Consider the following 18,971-nt stretch of genomic DNA (forward strand, 5'->3'; position numbering starts at 1 on the left):
TTTGTGCATACATAAATCCTTACTAGTTGTGACTTTTTTTAGTGAATGTGAATGAACAGAAAAGCCAGTGATTAACTGTAAATATTAAGTAATACAAAGATTTTAAAGTTCAAAGCTTTTTTGTTTTCACTCCAAATATAAAATGGGTATTTTGCCTATGAGGACTCACAAATAGTTTCAATAATCTATTTGTTATGTGTAAGTTGTCGCCATCATGAAAGTTACCATCATAGCAACTTTTATTCTCGCTTAGAAAAGAGGGGTAAACATGAAGTCAGTCGATTTTAAGGTAATTTGTAGAATGTTCCTAGTTTTTTGTGCCTTAATAAGGAAAAGAGGCGGTTTATCAAGCCAATGGAAACAAATCCTTGATTTGTACTTCTGGTAAGCATGTATCCTTATTGTTCCTACTCACCCAATCCATGAGCGTCATGAACCCTAGTTTTTCTTTACATTCCTGAAATTTTAAATACTATTTGCAATTACTTCCTTTATCTGACTACATTTTGCATTTTATGTTCTCTGGGCAATTTCACTTGTGCCTATTCCCTGATAATTCCCACACTTTTGTCTCAAAGCTGCAGGTGGAATGTTAAGGTTTACGGGGTGGGGGGCGGGGGGCGGCGGGCGGCGCACATATAAAAACACTAACCTTAGTACTTGATTCCTAAGAACTTTCTTCACTCATTCTCTTAAAAAAATTATTTCACCTCTCATTCTACATTTCATTACCTGAGTAAGTCATACCCCAAACTTATTTCCCTATTTCTGTTCAAATCTAACGGGGTTCATATAGCAGACATCCCCTGATGGGCTAAACTGAACACCATAACCATATCGAAATAGTTGTGCTATTTCATACCTTCATGTCTTTGTTCACAACTCCCTGAAGTGTGCCTCTTCCTGCTCCTAGTTAATACAACTTGAGCCTTTGCCCCTGAAACTTTCCAAGTAAAATGAGCCATTCTTTACATTGGTGACCCAGGCCAATTTGTAGATGCTTTTTAGAGATTGATAACGCTTTTTTTTTTATTAGACACAGTTTAAAATACTTTTATTTAAAAAACAATACATTTTTGACCACTAGAATTTGGAGAAGAGATGAAAGGTTACAATTGCTCTGAAGCAAGGTTTCATCCTCTTATAAGGTGGGGGAAACAGGTCCAGCTGATGGGACAGATGGTTCTGCCTACCCCCCCCCCCACACACACACACACAAATGGAAAGAAAAAAACTGGCCTTATCGCTTCTAGGCCTTTTGCTGAGGTCGTGTAGTATCTGTTCTTATCTATTTAATATCTGATATGTCCTCTGAGGACAATATGTTAAATGTATTTTTGGAGCAGGGAGATGGAATAGAGCTTGCCTCGTCCACTCCGTGCATTGACCTGGTATTGCAGTACTTCCGGGAACAGTGCACCCAAAAAAATCCACAAAACTGGCCTTAGTTTTAGTCAATATCCATATTTCTCAAATCTAGAGGACATTGTAACCTATAAACTTCCAACAGTATATAAAACCAGTGACCATTTGAGTTTATAATTATTTGATGTGTTCAGGGTTTATCAAGGTGTATGTAGTATTGCTTGCTCTGATACTGGAGGACCCAATTTGTTGTGCCCTTGGGTTTAATTATTTTTGTCTCTTGCTGTCAGTTTTAAGGGCCAGTGTGCCAGCCTTTAGTAGCTATATGTGTTTTATGTGTCATGAGGTTGGCATTCCAGTAACAGGGCTTATAAAAATATGTGAAAGGAAATTTTGCAAATATGAGCTTTATAGCATAAACATGAATGACCCTTTTGTCTACTCTTAACACTTTTGGGGGTATTTTTCAGTGGTCATGGTCTATTTCACATTTGTTGAAACTCAAGTTCAAAGTAAGAAAATACTCTGAATTACCTGTGACTTTAACTGGATTTTGTTTTTATATGAAATTTTCTTCTGCCCCACCCCCACCCCTGACTTTAGTGTCCTCTAGGTGCAGAATGAAAAGATATCTGAGAATTGTTTGAAGGTATATATTAAATATACCTTAAAATATTAGGGTAAAACAACACACACAGCCTGATAAATTTAACTTTCTGAAAAATGAGTGAAATGCTATCTCTTCATCAGCAAGAGATTACTTAACACCAAACCTGAAATCCATATTTGCAAATAGTAGTCAAAAAAAACTATCAAGGGTTGTGGATACTTTAAATCAACTTCAATTATTAGTCTTAAGAAAAAGCCCTAGCCCAAGCATGTCAAGCCCACGGACAGCATGCCTGATTTATTTGGCCTGTGTTAGCGTTTGAGTTGGACATGCTTGCCCTAGCCGGTTTGGCTCAGTGCATTGAGTGTTGGCCCACAGACTGAAGGGTCCCAAGTTCAATTTTGGTGAAGGGCATGTACCTCTGCAGGCTCAATCCCCAGCCCAGGTTGGTCGGGGTGGAAGTGGGAGGCACCCAATTGATGTGTTTCTCTCTCTACCCCTCCCTTCCATTCTTTCTTTAAATAAATAAATAATCAGTGGAAAAATATCCTCGGATGAGGATTAACAAAAAACAAACAACAACAAAAACCAAAAAGAAACGGACATGCACATTTTAGACCTAGGAAAAGGACTGGTTCCCTTTGTTGTTGTTTTTAGATAGCTAAATTAAGTGCTGGTACATACTTAACTGAGTCTGATTAGCCATAATAAGATTAGTAATATTGTTTTATTTTTTTAGTAATATTTGTAACTATTCTAAGGAATACCTTTTACTAGATTATTCTCTAATGCACAAAAATGAGAAGTAGCATGTATAAGTCCTTTTTAAAATTATTAAATGATTCTTTCTCCTTAGAAAGTAACATAGTGTAATCAATTCCAAAAATTGTGAAAACCATGCACTTGTTTAACTCTCTCAAACCAGATTGCTTCTATCACCAGTAACTTGATTTCCTAAGGGGCAAAGTAACAAATGCTTTGATACATGAAGTGGTTTAACTCTGAATTCAAGGAAATTGCTACTAATTTGTTAAATAGTTGAATATTTATAGCAAGGTTAGAACTTAGCAACTAAACTCCTAGTAGGAATCTATAAACCTCTCCATCACATACTTTCCACACATTATGCCCAATGCCTGGCTCCTAATGTCTTTCTGATAAACTTTAATGTTGTTATGTAAAGTGAGAGAGAACCTGTTCCTTCAGTTTCGTCTAATCCCTCGTATTTAAGTTTTTAATGAAAGAAGGCTATGCTAAGGTAACAGCTCATTCTCGAAGAAAACTTATTTTGGATAAGCAAGAAATGCCAAGTTATTTTTTCTTATTCTGTACAATAGTAGAAACCTGAAAAGGTAGCAAAAAATATTCATTCTTCTCAGGTTTGTGTGATAACAATGATATGGTATTATCTAGGCATCTCTCCTGTGTCCTAAACACAACTTATCTAACCACATCTCTGCAAGAATTTCTGTGGATACTTTCTGTTTTTATTCCCATGCTCTCACTTTATGACCAGTTAAAGGGCAAATGGGAGTAAAAAGGATAAGAGGCTATATCAAATGAATGAAAAATACTTTAGAAAATTAAATGGCTGTAAGAAAAGATATTCTACCAATAAATCTGAAGTCAAGGGTTCACTTGTGCCATCTCTGGATTTTCTAAGTGTCTAAAAGTTAACTAACTCCCTTTTTCCACAAACTCAGCCTTTTGTGTCCATGTTGGTATTACTGGAAAATAAGACTATATGCAGTTATTTGCCTTTAACATTTTGTCAAAGTTCTGTATGTTTATGTGTTCCAGATGGGAGGGTCTTATATGACCTATAATATTTGATTACTAAGAATATTCCTTCTTAAAACTCCTTGGTTTATATGCTAAATATCCTTTGCTGGTTGATACTTCTGTCCTCCTGTTTTCATTAGTTGCTTTCTTCAGCTTTTAGTTTGGTAGTTCTCAGTGTTAGGTCCCCAGCCACCTTTTCACCAATTGTATTAATCAATTTTCACCCCTTTACCTATTGATGACTCCAGAATTTATCATCTCTGAACTCAAATAGAACTATTAAATATGGGTACTTCAAACTAAACAAATTCAAAACAACTTTTCTCTCTAAACTTTTCTCCTTGTATTTCCTTTTCTGGTTAATGGTTTTTTACCCTTCTAGCTTATTCATGTGATCAAACATCTTTTCAAAACAATCTTTTATGCTTAAAAGACTTTATTCGCCAGAGATTTGAAGATCAAGTCCAAACACTCTATAACATGCAAGGTTTTTCATCTAACCCCTCCTTATGAACCTCATGGACACCACTGAAATTAAAATGACCCAAATTTGAATATTTGCTCTTTCATTTCAAGTGAGACCTTAGGTAGCTTGCTTTCTGGGCCTCAGTTTCATATCCCATAGAACAGGTAAAATACTGTTTCATTATAGTGACTAGGGATTAAATGAGAAATAAAAGCTCTAGGAGCATTGTTGATTTGTAGTAAACTCAATTATCATCTCCTGAAAATGAGACATTTCTCTGTTACTTCTGTATCTATCACAGTCATGTTCATGTTACTCTTTTCTATGAGCCTGTGAGATGTTGATAGCTAACATGCAAAGTTCCTGGCATACAATAGGCACTCAGTTTTTGTTGGGCAAACAACAGATAATCTGATTTGATGCCAGATGTCTGAAAATTTTGCTGTAGCATGAGTTTATGGTAATGATAGCAAGTCAGTTGGATACATAATTGGATGCAAAATATTTTGGTTGATTCTGTCATATTATAAAAGTTTGGGTATTTTTTAAAAATACCTTTTACCAGTATTGTTAGCCCTCAAATTAGTTTCTGTCCATCATGTTCCTTTTTTCCTCAAATATGTGTGCCTTTCTTTCATTGTGTGAGGGAAAACTGGACCCTATTAATTTATAATGTAGTTTGGGGTTAAGCCATGTGGGTATAATTATTCAGCCAGGAACCCCAGTTCACGGGGTCTTGTGTTTTACAGTGGAATAGAATTTTTAGACTAGGAAGCAAAATATTTGTGGATTTCAGTGAAGGGGTAGGGGCAGTGAAGTATTTGCAGTAAGCGTGGCTTTATGTGCAAAGGCATAAACAGGAATAAAATTTTTATTGAACTTATTGGGGTGACACTGGTTAATATAATTATATAGGTTTCAGGTATACAATTTTACAATACACCATCTGTATATTGTATTGTGTGTTCACTACCCCATGTCGAGTCTCTTTCCATCACCATTTTCCCCCTCTTTACCATCTTCCACCTTCCCCTACCCCCTCTTCCCTCTGGCAGTCTGTGACTACTATAGAAAGTTCTAGTGATGACCTAGCTGGTTTGGCTCAATGGATAGAGATAAGCCTGTGGGAAGCGTCCTGGGTTCAATTCTGGTCAAGGGCACATGCCTGGGTTGCGAGCTTGATCCCCAGTGTGGGGCAGCCAATCAATGATTCTCTCTCATCATTGATGTTTCTCTCTCTTCCTCTCCCTTCCTCTTTCTGAAATCTTTTTTTTTTAACTAAAAAACCATGAGGTCATGTTCCTTGGAATAAATGTTACATTTGTAAATAAGAGTGCAAGTTTTTCCGTGCCATGCATTTTTATGAAATAACTAATTCATATGAAAATTAAAATATTTTAAGATATGAAATGAAGGGGCCAGATTACAAAATCAAGTTATGGAGTGAGGCTTAGAGAGATAAGAGAACAGCTAAGTATCCATTTGTAGTGTTTTAATTTACTTCTTTGAAAGAATTCTCAGTGAAAGGGGTTTCTTCATAATTGTCATAAAACTTGATATTTTAGAACTCACTAATTACAGCCAAACCAATGACCTTTTTAAAACTTGGGGTCTAGAATGTTCAGGTGAAGGTAAATGTATAGGATATTGACCCTTTTTGATTGAGGGAGTAAGAAGAGTTTTGATATCATGGGCTATTTGGACTTAAAGCTATGAAAATTTGAAAGTAGTTTCATCATTTAGGGTTTAATTTTTCATGCCCTTTCCAGGCTCTCTCTCTCTCTCTCTCTCTCTCTCTCTCTCTCTCTCTCTCTCTCTCTCTCTTTCTTTCTTTCTTTCTCTCTCTTCCCCCCCCCCCCCCCCCCCTCCTTAGCAGAACTTAACTTCCTTGCTTGCTCTTTATGTTGTTGACTACACATCAAGGAGGCATTGGGTACCGGAAGGCTTTGAGCTGTTTGGAAGAAAGGTACTCAAAAGTACAGGATAATTATTAATTGTAATAAACAGTTTTTTGTCAAAGGCGCATGTGTAACTCCCTTATATATTAGTAGCAGACAGCAACTAGATATCTTTGCAACAAGCGGGTTATATTTGTTCCTTCTAAATCGAGGTCTGCTTCATAAATTAGGTCTGGAGTCTTATTAGGAGCCTTTATAACAGAATGGTTAAGATGGGAAAAGCTCACATTCTGTATCCCTGGAATACAGAGCCATTGTTTGAAGATAGGATAACTTCAAAGATATAGGACAAATCAAACAATGCATGTCGGTATAGACTTCTAGGGTATAAGTCAACAAAGCAAAGTAATTATGAAACTCTTCTGGGTCTTGGTAAGAATGTAGTAATCCAGTATATTATGAGTAACAAGCTAAAAAGAGTCGGTAGGGCTTTAGAGCTAATCAAATCCTTTGGTTCCCAGACTTTGGGAGTTCTTGTATGAATAAAATTGTAAGAAATATGGAAACCAGTATAGTTGCTAGTTTTAGTTCTTTAAATAGCAACATTATACCTAAAACTTGGTTTTTAAAATGGTTAACAGCAAATAAGGACATAGTCAAGTCCATAAATACAGTACTTAAATTATTTTCAAATAATTATTTCAAAGCATTACATACTACAAAGAAATGGTAAAAATATGAAAATACTATTACAATTTTGTGGAATTTTTGTGCAGGGTATTTCCATAGAAATGGGTCAAAGAAATAAAGTAGAATGCTTTCACTGGTTCTCTCTAGGTTTGCATGTAGGCTTACAGAAAGATTTTCTACAATAAGTATGTATTACCAGAGAGCAGCCCCCACCCCCAAGATGTTCTAGTTTGCAGTGATATGAGAAAATGCTTGCATGTAGATTAACTAAAAATGGAATACAAACTATCCTTTAACACCCATGTCCATTATCTTCCTAAATAATGTCCATTCTAACTTTGTTTTGTGGTCTACTTCCCCTCCTGTTCATCACCACTGCCTCTACTTTAGTTCAGGCAGTTGCCTGAAAAATTATATTATATATAATATATATAGTGATCTCCTGGCTTACTCTAGCTTTAATTTTACTCCTAATCCATCTGTCATCCTTCAAGGTGATTTTATTAACATGTGAATCTTATCTTGAAATGCTTTAATGGAGTGCACGCTCCTTAAGATGGCATACTAGACCTTCTGTAATCTGGTTCCTGTCTTTTTCCAATGTAAGATCCAAATAGTCCTTCTTGCTTCCACCCATATTATTACTGCTTTCAGTTCCCGAAACTTACCGTGTGACCTCTGACCTTTCTTTTGTAAAATCATCTCTACATGGAATACCTCCCCTCATCCCCCCTTGAGAAGGAAGATCCTTCAGTTCAAGTGTTTTCTTCTATGAAGTTTTCCCTGGTGCTCTTCTAAGAAGTCCATTGTTCTTTATAGTTCCATAAACCTTTTCCTGAGCTCTATTATAGCACTTAACTGCAGTTTATTTATAACTATATAGAATCTCCTCACCCTGCTGGAATATGAGCTCCTGAAGGCCAGTGTTTAACTTGCATTGTCTCCCTCAGATGAATGCATAGTTCTTGCATTAACACCTAGGACAGCCTGGCTGGTGTGGCTCAGTTGGTTGCACACTGTCCTGTGCACCTAAAGGATGCTAGTTCGATTCCCGGACAGAACATGTGCCCAGGTTTGGCGCTTGATCTCCTGTAGATTGTGTGCAAGAGGCAGCTGATCAATGTTCCATTCTCCCATCGATGTTTCTCTCTCTCCCTCTCCCTCTTAAAGTCAGTTAAAAAAATTTTTAAAAACACACCTAGGACATAGTGCTCAAGTAAATATTTAAATTAAGTAGGTCTCTTCACTCTTTAGTGTAAGTATAAACCTGCAAAATAGCTACTAAAATTGTGAACAGGGTTAGAGATGTATTTTTGTAGTTAAAAGTTAGGAAACCTAAAATTACTAATGATGTGTGCAGAAGAGCAAAACCATCCTTATTCTAGAAAAGAATAATACGAAGAAAATAATTGGACATCTGTTCTTCTTAGGTTTCATCCCTCATAATTGTCTTGAAAGACTTACAATGCCCAGTGAAACATATCCTGGTACTTTGTCCATTGCAAATAAAAGCCTCCCTTCAAAAGGTGTTAAATTGTTTTGAACAAAATGAAAAGTCCTATCCATCTTCTGATGTTTGTTTATAGATTCTTATTTTTCAGGTTTAACCTGCCTTTTCAATGTATAATAGTAATTCTTATTACTATTATTATGTATTTTATTTCAATGTATAATAGTAAAAGCATAACTATAAACATAAATTACACTAGAGAGGAGGACTTTCCCATAGCTAATTTTTCTAAACAGTTGAACAACCCTATTAATAGGATGGAAGTTCAGGGCTAAGTGCTTATCTGTATGGGAAGTTATTTAGCTTCAATTTTTAATGGTTTATAATCAACAGATTATTTTAATATCCATTTTTATAAAACTGAATCCATTAATGTGCTAACCAATTCACACACACAACACAAGCAATTTTATATTCTTTGGGAAGGTTTAGCGCACTAAGTCAAAAATCACTAAGATTTGCAACATTAAATGAGTTGATATATTCTGTTATACAGATACCAACAAATGTCTTTTTCTAAGTGTTAGTTGAAGGTACTTACATAAAGAACTAATAGAAATATAATGTGTTTGTTTATCAAGCCAGAACTTGGTTGGTCATCCATTTCTAACAACTTAAATTTTAATTGGAGGCAAATTTCTTATGCCTAGAGTCATAGCTACCAAGTCTTTTTTTTTTTAATCCACTTTTTAAAATTAGTTTCTCTGCTATAGGCATGGGGTTCAAGTCAGTGGTTCCCAAGCCAGTTTGATCACCATAATTATCTGGGAAGCTTATTAAACTAAACATTCCTAGCCTCCACACCCAGAGTTCCCCAAAACAAGATGTATCATCATTCATTATTTTCTAAGAATGTAGCAATTCCTGAAGACCCATATGCTGAACTACTTAGTGTAGCCCAGGAATCTGCATTTTGACAAGCCTCTCATACTCAGGTATGTTTCATGAATATGCAGCTTTAAAAACATGGTATCAGGCATTTCACTAAAATGTCTATATAGAGCCATAGTGCAAAGACAGTGCTTTTTCATTTCTTTTTTGGGCAGTGTTATGTAATATTTACCTCTCCAACCTGAGAGGCTTGGAGGTACTATTGCCATGAACCATTTCTTCTTGGAGATTTTATCAGAACAGTAAATTGTTTTCTAGAAATTTGGGATATTCTGGAGTTGTCTAAGTTTGTTGTTAAAAAGAAGTCTTATTTCTAAACTCATCCCCACTCAATATATCTGAACATCTTAAAAGGGGAGGAGTTATCAACGGTTAAACAACTGACATTTCATCCTAATTTTTAAAAAATATATTTTTATTGATTTCAGAGAAGAAGGAAAAGGGAGAGAGGGATAGAAATATCAACGAAGAGAAAATCATTGATCAGTTGCTTCTTGCACGGCCCCCACCTCCCATCCTCGGTGATTGAGCCCACAACCTGGTTATGTGCCCTGACCGGGAATTGAACCAGGGCCAGGCCATCCTACTGATTTTACAAATAATTATTCTAAGATGTTTAGACAATGTGATCTTTTGTAAGGTTACTGTTTTCCCTTAAAGGTGAAACCAGTAACTTTAAACCCAGAAGTGCAACTCAGGAGTAGAAAGAAGCATCACTTCATTTAGAATTAGTAACTTAAGAGTAGATCTTAAGAAATTTAGATGTCATGAGCTAGGACTTTAAAGATCCACTTCAATATAAAATATTTTAGTCCTAATGCCAGAAAATATAGTATTCTAAGAATTCCACATATATATTTTGGTTTCATGTTCAATTAATATAATTAAACTTAACTATAGTTAACCTCCTTGGAGGTAATGTACTGGCCAAGGAGATATGCCTTTTTTTCATAATTGGATGACTTTTTTTTTTTTTAACACACCTGTGTCTCAACTTGGTTACTGTGACTTTAGCCTTGAGAGACATCTACTTGCTTATTAATAACAAAGTTAGGTGTCTTCTTATTGGGAGATCACCTCATAAGTTGTATAAGTCTAGCCACAATGCTATACACCTGAAACTAATATAATACTGAATGTCAACTGTAATTAAAAAATTTTTTAAAACAAAAATACATCATTCAGCAAAACATTTTTTAAAAGTCAGGTGTCTTGCCCTAACCGGTTTGGCTCAGTGGCTAGAGCGTCAGCCTGTGGACTGGAGAGTCCCAGGTTCGATTCCGGTCAGGGGCGTGTGCCTTGGTTGCGGGCACATCCCCAGTGGGGGGTGTGCAGGAGGCAGCTGTTCGATGTTTCTCTCTCATGGATGTTTCTAGCTCTCTGTCCCTCTCCCTTCCTCTCTGTAAAAAATCAATGAAATATATCTTTTTTTAAAAAAAAGTCAGGTGTCTTGATACCTATGTTTGAAATCCCCACCTTTGATTGGTAAGTAGGCATTCTTTTGATTTATAAATTATTTATAAAAGCTAAATATAAAGAACTACTAATTACTTCAGCAAGTCAATAATAACCAAAGTATGTGGATATACATAGGAAAAACATGGGAAATTCAGTACAAAAAACTCACTTTTCATCAAGTTGGTAATAAACTGATTTTGTGGGTGGGCATGATTGTTTCTAAGAATACTGATACCTTTTAGTTTTGAATAACTCCCACAATGGTCACTATATTATCCAGAAGATATTAACCAGGAATAGAAAATGTACAATTTAATTTCCCCTAGATCAAGGTTACGTCCCACCAGGTCTTTCCCTGCTGATACTGCTTAGCTAGTGGCCTTGGCTGTGTTTTACTGGTTACTAGGTATAGACAGTGGGAATCTCCTTCATTCATAGGAAACCAAAGTAGTGCACTAGTGTAGCCATTAGCTATGGTATTTTATAACCTAAAAGGCATGAAGACAACACAATTGCATTTAATATATACAGGAGTTGGCAAAAGTAGGTTTATAGTTGTGAGCACATAAAACAGTTTATCCTTGTATTACTTGTTTTATTATTGTTATTTTGTACCCTTACTTATGATTTCTCTTTTAGGTAATCATGGCTGGGAATTTAACCATTGACCAACGAAAATGGATACTTAAACAATACTGGAAGACGGAGAATGCCGAAAAGGTTCGACAGAAATGGGCTGAAGAATTTGATACACCTTCCCCAAGTAGACAAACAATTTATAGAATACGTGATAAATTTGATGAAACTGGGTCCATCTGTAATGCTCCAAAAAGTGGTCGACCAGTCAGTATTACCACCCAGGAAAATGAAATGTTAGTGAGTCAGGCATTTACAGAGAGCCCCAAAAAATCCAAACAACGAGCTTCTGTTGAATTGGGCATTTCCTGTAGATCTTTGAGTCGTATTATGCAACGTTTAGGTTTGAAAATGTATCGGCCAAGATTGCTTCATGGGTTACTAGAGGATGATCCAGATCGCCGTTTACAATTCTGTGAAGTGGTTCTGAATGAAGAAAGACAAGGCAATGGCATCATTGATAAAATTACGTGGTCCGACGAAGCTCATTTTAAACTTTCAGGTGCTGTAAATCGGCACAACTGTGTCTACTATTCAAGAGAAAATCCCCATGTAATGATAGAAGGACAATTGAATCAGCCAGGGATTACAGTTTGGGCGGGTCTTTCCTGTAAAGGGGTACTTGGACCCATTTTTTTCCATACAACTGTTACACACGACCTATATCTCGACATGCTAAGGGACACTGTTTTGCCACAATTACAGAGACAGCATGATAATGATGATTTCTTCTTTCAACAAGACGAAGCTCTTCCACACTGTGCTGTAACAGTACGTGAGTTCCTTGATGAACAATTACCCAACAGGTGGATAGGTCGACGAGGGCCAGTGGAATGGCCACCACGATCACCAGACCTCACTCCAATGGACTTCTTCTTTTGGGGTGTTGTCAAAGATAAAGTCTTTTCACGAAAACCACATACTATGGATGATATGATTCGTTGCATAAGAGAAGCATGTCAAGAAATTGATGACAATAAAGAACTCTGTGTCAAAGTGTGCTCAAATATAGCAAGTCGACTACAAGAATGTGTAAATAATGAAGGCCGGCAATTTGAGCACATACGAGATTATACCTAAGTGCATTGTGACATTCTTTTGAGTTAATAAAGCTGTTGTAATAATCATAACCTGCATGTCTTCCATATGAACAACTGTAAACCTACTTTTGCCTGGCCTGTATGGATAAGAATTGTTATGTGGGAAGAAATTTTATTCATGGCAGTAGGGACAAATGAGGTGTGGCATTTAGTCCGACATTCCATTGTGTTAATCATTCTTACTATTCAAGAGGCACTGAGGAGTAATTTACAAGTGACTGTAGTTATAAATAAGATGGTATATAAGGACCCAACAGCAGAAATAAGGATGGAATTACAGCCTTCATTTTTTATTTATCAAATCATTTTGTTTCTATTATCCCTAGAGACTCAAGAATCACTGTTCGTAGAACCAGAGTTTACCCAAACGTAAATCTTGAGACTAGATGTATTTGGAGGCTATCACAGTGGTCAATCTTGGACCATTCAGCATTAGTTTATTAACAAATAGTGGAGACTGATAGAATTTAGGATCAGCCGAAAAACCAAGGTTTTCCCTCTATATGCATGCATTAGTTTGCCCAACAAGTAACTGGCCTCTTATTTAAATAGCCAGCATTATTAAGGTAGTTTGTTTGCATCTTTGGACAGCCTTTTCTTCTCTTCAGTCTCTAGAACAGAATACAATATCCTAAATTTATTTTGTCCCACAAAACGAAGGATTGGGTGGATAGGTTACAAACAGCATAGGTTATTTGGAATTGCTCATTCCATAAGCAAACTAAGTAAACAAAAAGCTGTTTAAGAAACAAATGGGTTGCCGAGACCGGTTTCGCTCAGTGGATAGAGCGTCGGCCTGGGGACTGAAGGGTCCCGGGTTCGATTCCAGTCGGGGGCGTGTACCTGGGTTGCGGGCGCATCCCCAGTGGAAGATGTGCAGGAGGCAGCTGATCGATGTTTCTCTCTCATCGATGTTTCTGGCTCTCTCTCTCTCTCCCTTCCTCTCTGTAAAAAATCAATAAAATATATTTAAAAAAAAAAAAAAAAAGAAACAAATGGCAACTAGTAAGAGCCTGTTGATCATCAAGGGATCTGTTCATATATGGAAAAGAGAGAAGCTAGTTTAACCAGGGGGTCAAAATACAAATATTAAGAACTGGCTAATGAGCAGGCAAATAATTAAATACAATTAGTATAGGTCTTTATATCTTCTTGACATATATGTAGGAAGAAAATGTAATTCAAGAATATATATCAGCCCTGACCGGTTTGGCTCAGTGGATGGAGCGTTGGCCTGCGGACTGAAGGGTCCCAGGTTCGATTCTGGTCAGGGGCATGTACCTTGGTTGCGGACACATCCCCAGTGGGGAGTGTGCAGGAGGCAGCTGGTCAGTGTTTCTCTCTCATCGATGTTTCTGGCTCTCCCGCTCCCCTCCTCTCTGTAGAAAGTCAATGAAATATTTTTTTTTTAAAGTAAGTTGCAGAGAATTAAAAATATATATATATATCATAAGAACTAGCAAATACTAAGTTTTATTTAGTACATCTAGTATGTGTTTTACTTAATCTCACTCTTACCTGCTGAGTATTAGGGGAGTTGGTTGTACAACATTCTCTGAAATATGTTGGCAATATTCTCATTATAAAGAGAAACAAACCAGTAGCTTCAACTGTGAGCCAAAGTCTCTGTCATGCTCAATATTCAAAAGGAATACTAAGAGGGTATGTGACATCAATAAATGGAAAGATTATTTGCCTCCTCACTGGGAAACAACCTTCAAAGATGGCACTACTAAGTCAAAAGTTTTAATGCAATAGGATCACAAATTATGAACACTTTTTATTACTTGACTATTTAATAAAGTTGATCAGACATAAGATTTTCAAGATGATGGACTCTTCAATAAGGTGTTAGCATTTTATAAATTATCAAACCTATATTAGACTTAAAAATGGTCATCGAGCCCTGACCGGTTTGGCTCAGTGGATAGAGCATCGGCCTGCAGACTGAAGGGTCCCAGGTTCGATTCTGGTCAAGGGCATGTACCTTGGTTGCGGGCACATCCCCGGTGGGGGGTGTGCAGGAGGCAGCTGATCGATGTTTCTCTCTGTCCCTCTCCCTTCTCTGTAAAATCAATAAAATACTTTAAAAAAAAAAAATGGTCATCGATGCATGTACATCCCATAGGCAAAACTCATGCGAAAATTTAAAACAAGACTGTATACTTAATCAGGTTCCCCCAAAAGAATTTACTTTGTGGGGCATTAGTAAGTAAATGTGTATTTTACAGTTTCACAGGAGAGACTGCATAGGGAGTTTACATTGCAAAAATACCTTTTTGTTTACAAAATCCCATGCATTTATCTTTAAAAAAAATTTTTTTTGTAAAAGAAACATGAGATCAACCCTCTCAAGTTTTAAAGTTTACGAAGTACATGTTCCTCCTAAACTTATGTTTCTCACTTTCATCTGGTGAGTCTCAAAAACTTCCTCCTTTTTAAGTTTTTTTTTTCTTATGCAGAATCATTTAGCAGTTGTGGGCAATATACAAATATAGCATGCATATAGATAGATTTTAGGGAGAGAAACATCGATTTCTTGTGCCACTTATGCATTCATTGGTTGCTTCTTGGTGCCCTGATCAGGGACCAAACCCGCAACCTTGGTGTATCAGGATGACTCTCTAACCCAATGAGTTACCCAGCCAGGACCTAGACAAGTATATTTTCAAACTTGTTAGGGAGTGGCAGATAATTGGATTTTATGTTCTACCATATGGCACTGGTTCTTGGTGCAAGGTCCCACTAAGTCTTATACAAGAACTCTAGCTGCTTGTCACAGAAGCACATAGACAGCCTCTGTCTACATCTTTGGGGAGCATCTCACTGTATTTAGCCAACAAATTTGATCAGGTATTTGCCAAAGTGTGATTGCAGTACAGTTTCTTTTCTTTTTTTAACAACTTGATAACTTGATTCAGGTCCTGAGCCTGCAAAGGTTCTGTTTGCCAACTCCAACACTTTTACATCAGCCTAGGCCTTTAGTCGACATTAACCAAGACAACAGAGAATTGTAAGTTTTAATCATAAATAACAGTCATAAAGCATTTGTGAAACGTTTTTCTCCATCCACATTTCATTTGGTTGTGATGCTCCTTTCTAACACAACAGGACTTCAAGAATTTCAAAGCAAAAGTATGATTTTGTACAAATTATTCAATTTGGTCTCTTGTTATACCTCCATAGATATTTTCCATCTGATTCTACAAAATCTTTTTAGTTGCATGGATAACCTGGGACCAACCAAGAAAGCTTTATGTATTTGTCTCTAAGCCAATGGTCCTTAAAATGTGGCTCTTGGGTCAAATGACCAAGTCAAAATCGGTTCAATCCTGTATGTGTTTTTGTTTTTTTTTTATCAAGTAATGTTCCTTTTTTGAGAAACTGAAACTGCAATGAAGAGATTGTCCGCTTTTAAAATATGACAAATGATACCATAACATTAGACTCCTCATTGATGGGATATTTGATGAAAACCAGTTCAACATTTTAACAAGCCTTTAGGAATGCAAATTTTATAGGGCATATAGTATGAACAACTGTAAGAAGGAGAGTATTTGAACAATCACGGATTTTTTTTTTTTTAAGGAGCTATGACTTTACAAGGCAATCCTACAGGGAAAGGAAGGGGAGAGAACTATTTTGAGCTGCACACAATAACTGCGTCACACCTGAGATTTGTTAGTCCCTTTCCTCTATTCCTATTGAATAGGAAAATGACATGCTTAAAGGCAACCATAAAAGCTATTTCATTGTTGGGTATCAGTGAATAGCACTTTCAAAGATTAGTTTTGGGGGAGGGGACTTACCTGGTCAAATGAATTAAGGGAATTAACAAATTTTTTTTATCTAAAAAGGAAGTTACCTATCTGTATAATGGGTTTAACACAAAACATACTATTAGCCCTGGCTGGTGTGGCTCTGTCTAGCGTTGTCCCATGCACCAAATGGTCACCAGTTAAGATTCCCACTCAGAGCATGTACGGAGATTTCCGGTTTGATCCTTGGGGTTCGTCGGGGAGGCTACCAATCAATGTTTCTCTCCCTCTCTCTAAAAATGAATAAAAATATTTTTTTAAAAAACTAACACTGCTACCCAAATAATTTGTTGACAGGCTTTAAAATTTTTTTTAGCAAGTTACATTAGTATCCTGTGAACCCAGTCACAACTGGAAACTAGTTCAGGAGTTCTTTGTACATAAGGAATACAGCTTTAAAAAGCACAAAGTGTGGATTAAGATAGTGACTGGTCAGAAGCCCTCCTTTTCTGATGGTTAATGGAACCAAATTATTTGCAGTAAAGAGCCAACATCTGATTCCCAAAAGAAGATGGAAAATATGGACAGGCAACATGACAGCTTAATTTCTGGAGCAGACCTTTGAAGTAGGACTTAATAATGAGTGTACTTTTTCCTAGGACATACTTTACTGGCCAAAACAAACTTTGGTTGTTTCAAGCTCCCAGAAAATAAGCGTAAATGACCAACCAAAGAAAGCTTTATATATATATAATTTGTCTCTAAGCCAGTGGCTTGCTTCCAGAGATGCCTCCCTCACCCCCAAATACGCAGAGATTCTAAACTACTTTTGTGCCACGGGCCTATTGACAGCCCCATAAAGCCTATTTGTAAATCCCTTGTCAGTGTTTGGACGTGTATTTTGTAGTGCATACACAAGTCACTGCTACCTATGGACTCCCAGCTAGGCATCACTTGACAAGTGTTGAAGTTTTGATAGAAGACTCAGTAATGAGGTCTGTGACTAATGGCATGTCTATCGGCGTATGTCGCTTCCAGCTGCAGCGGACCCCTTCCCTCAACTGACCTTGAAGAAACCTGCTCCCTTCAAAGCGGCTGCAGGGAGAAGCCAGCAGGGAGGAGTCTTACTCTAGGACAGCGGTTCTCAACCTGTGGGTCGCGACCCCTTTGGGGGTCAAACGACCCTTTCACAGGGGTCGCCTGAGACCATCGGAAAACACATATATAATTACATATTGTTTTTGTGGTTAATCACTATGCTTTCATTATGTTCAATTTGTAACAATGAAAATACATCCTGCAGATCAGATATTTACGTTACGATTCATAACAGTAGCAACATTACATTAAGATCTGGAAACAGCCTAAGTGCCCATCAGTAGATGAATGGATTAGAAAACTGTGGTACATCTACACGATGGAATACTATGCTGCTCTAAAAAGGAAGGAACTCTTACCATTTGCAAAGTCATGGATGGAACTGGAGAGCATTATGCTAAGTGAAATAAGCCAGTCAATGAAGGAAAAATACCACATGATCTCACTCATTCATGGATAATAGAGACCATTATAAACTTTTGAACAATAATAGATACAGAGGCAGAGCTGCCTCAAACAGATTGTCAAACTGCAGCAGGAAGGCCGGGGAGGGTTGCGGGGCAGGAGGTAGGGGGGTAAGAGATCAACTAAAGGACTTGTATGCATGCATAGAAGCATAACCAGTGGACATAAGACATTGGGGGATAGGGGAGGCTAGGGGACTGTCTAGGGCGGGGGGATAAAATGGACACATATGTAATACCCTTTGTAATACTTTAAGCAATAAAAAAAAAAAAATAACAGTAGCAACATTACAGTTATGAAGTAGCCACGAAAATAATTTTACGGTTGGGGGTCACCACACCATGAGGAACTGCATTAAAGGGTCGCGGCATTAGGAAGGTTGAGAACCACGGCCCCAGAAGAAGCACCAGGAGAGCCTGAGCCCTCTTCCCACCGTCTGGCCAGTTAAGAGGGGCGCTTTAAACTTCTGCGGACACGGGCCCTTCCATTTCTCTGATAAGTCAAATCTACGGACACAACCAAGAGCCCATTAAGGGCCCACCAGCCACTTGACACTTGAGGAGAAACCTCTCCGCCGCGACCTCCCTCACGCTCCCGGTGCGGTGGTACTTCGCCCTCGTGACCTCGACCCAGCGCTGGGCCGCGGGCCCGGAAGACAAGGTGCGGCGGCTGCGCAGCGGGCGGCCCGCGCGCTGAAGGGCGGAACCGGCCGCTTCCGGCGTCACAAGGGGAGACGCCCTCCGGCGGGCGGGGCAGGCGCGCCCGTTCCGCCGCGACCCAGCCGGAGAGCGGCAGCCCCCGTCAGGGCCAGAAGCCCCTCGTGCCGGCGGCCGGGAGAGCCGCGGGGCAGCGGGGGGCAAAGGCGGGCCCGGAGGGGTGCGCCGCGGGAGCTGCCACGCCGGCCGTTTGGTCTCAGGAGGAACCCCGAAACGCACTTCCTCCGCGGCGGGGCGCCCGGGCGGCGAGGGCGCCTCTGCCCGCCCACTTCCGCCCAGCGCTTCCCGCGGCCCCCACCCCACCCCCTCCCCGGCCGCAGGGCGGTCGCTTTTTTGTCGTTTAGGGCCTGACTCACTTCATCTCACCCGCTCCTCGTTTTCTCCCCAAATAGCAGAAGGCCACTTGCAACTGGCTCCGACCGTGCGGCTGGCGAAGCCGCCATCTTCCGGCAACGCCCGGAAGCCCATTGTCCTGCGGGCCGGGAGGAAACGACTGCTCAGTGTTCGCGCTGCTCTGCCAGGGGCCTG

The 18,971-nt window shown here is 38.6% G+C and overlaps 1 long non-coding RNA gene and 1 other non-coding gene across 2 annotated transcripts; one reads left to right on the forward strand and one right to left on the reverse strand.

Moving 5' to 3' along the window:
- Window positions 1-1,242: 1,242 nt before the first annotated feature.
- On the forward strand, window positions 1,243-1,425 carry LOC118666706. The gene has a single exon (XR_004971048.1). It is a non-coding gene; the product is annotated as a U2 spliceosomal RNA (small nuclear RNA).
- A 10,004-nt stretch (window positions 1,426-11,429) lies between these two features.
- LOC118666021 lies at window positions 11,430-18,971 on the reverse strand. The gene is made up of 2 exons (XR_004970809.1): window positions 18,800-18,971; window positions 11,430-11,732 (listed from the first exon to the last, which is right to left on the reverse strand). It is a non-coding gene; the product is annotated as an uncharacterized LOC118666021 (long non-coding RNA).

The sequence above is a fragment of the Myotis myotis genome, unplaced genomic scaffold (assembly GCF_014108235.1).
Source record: "Myotis myotis isolate mMyoMyo1 unplaced genomic scaffold, mMyoMyo1.p scaffold_m19_p_11, whole genome shotgun sequence".
Taxonomy (NCBI): domain Eukaryota; kingdom Metazoa; phylum Chordata; class Mammalia; order Chiroptera; family Vespertilionidae; genus Myotis; species Myotis myotis.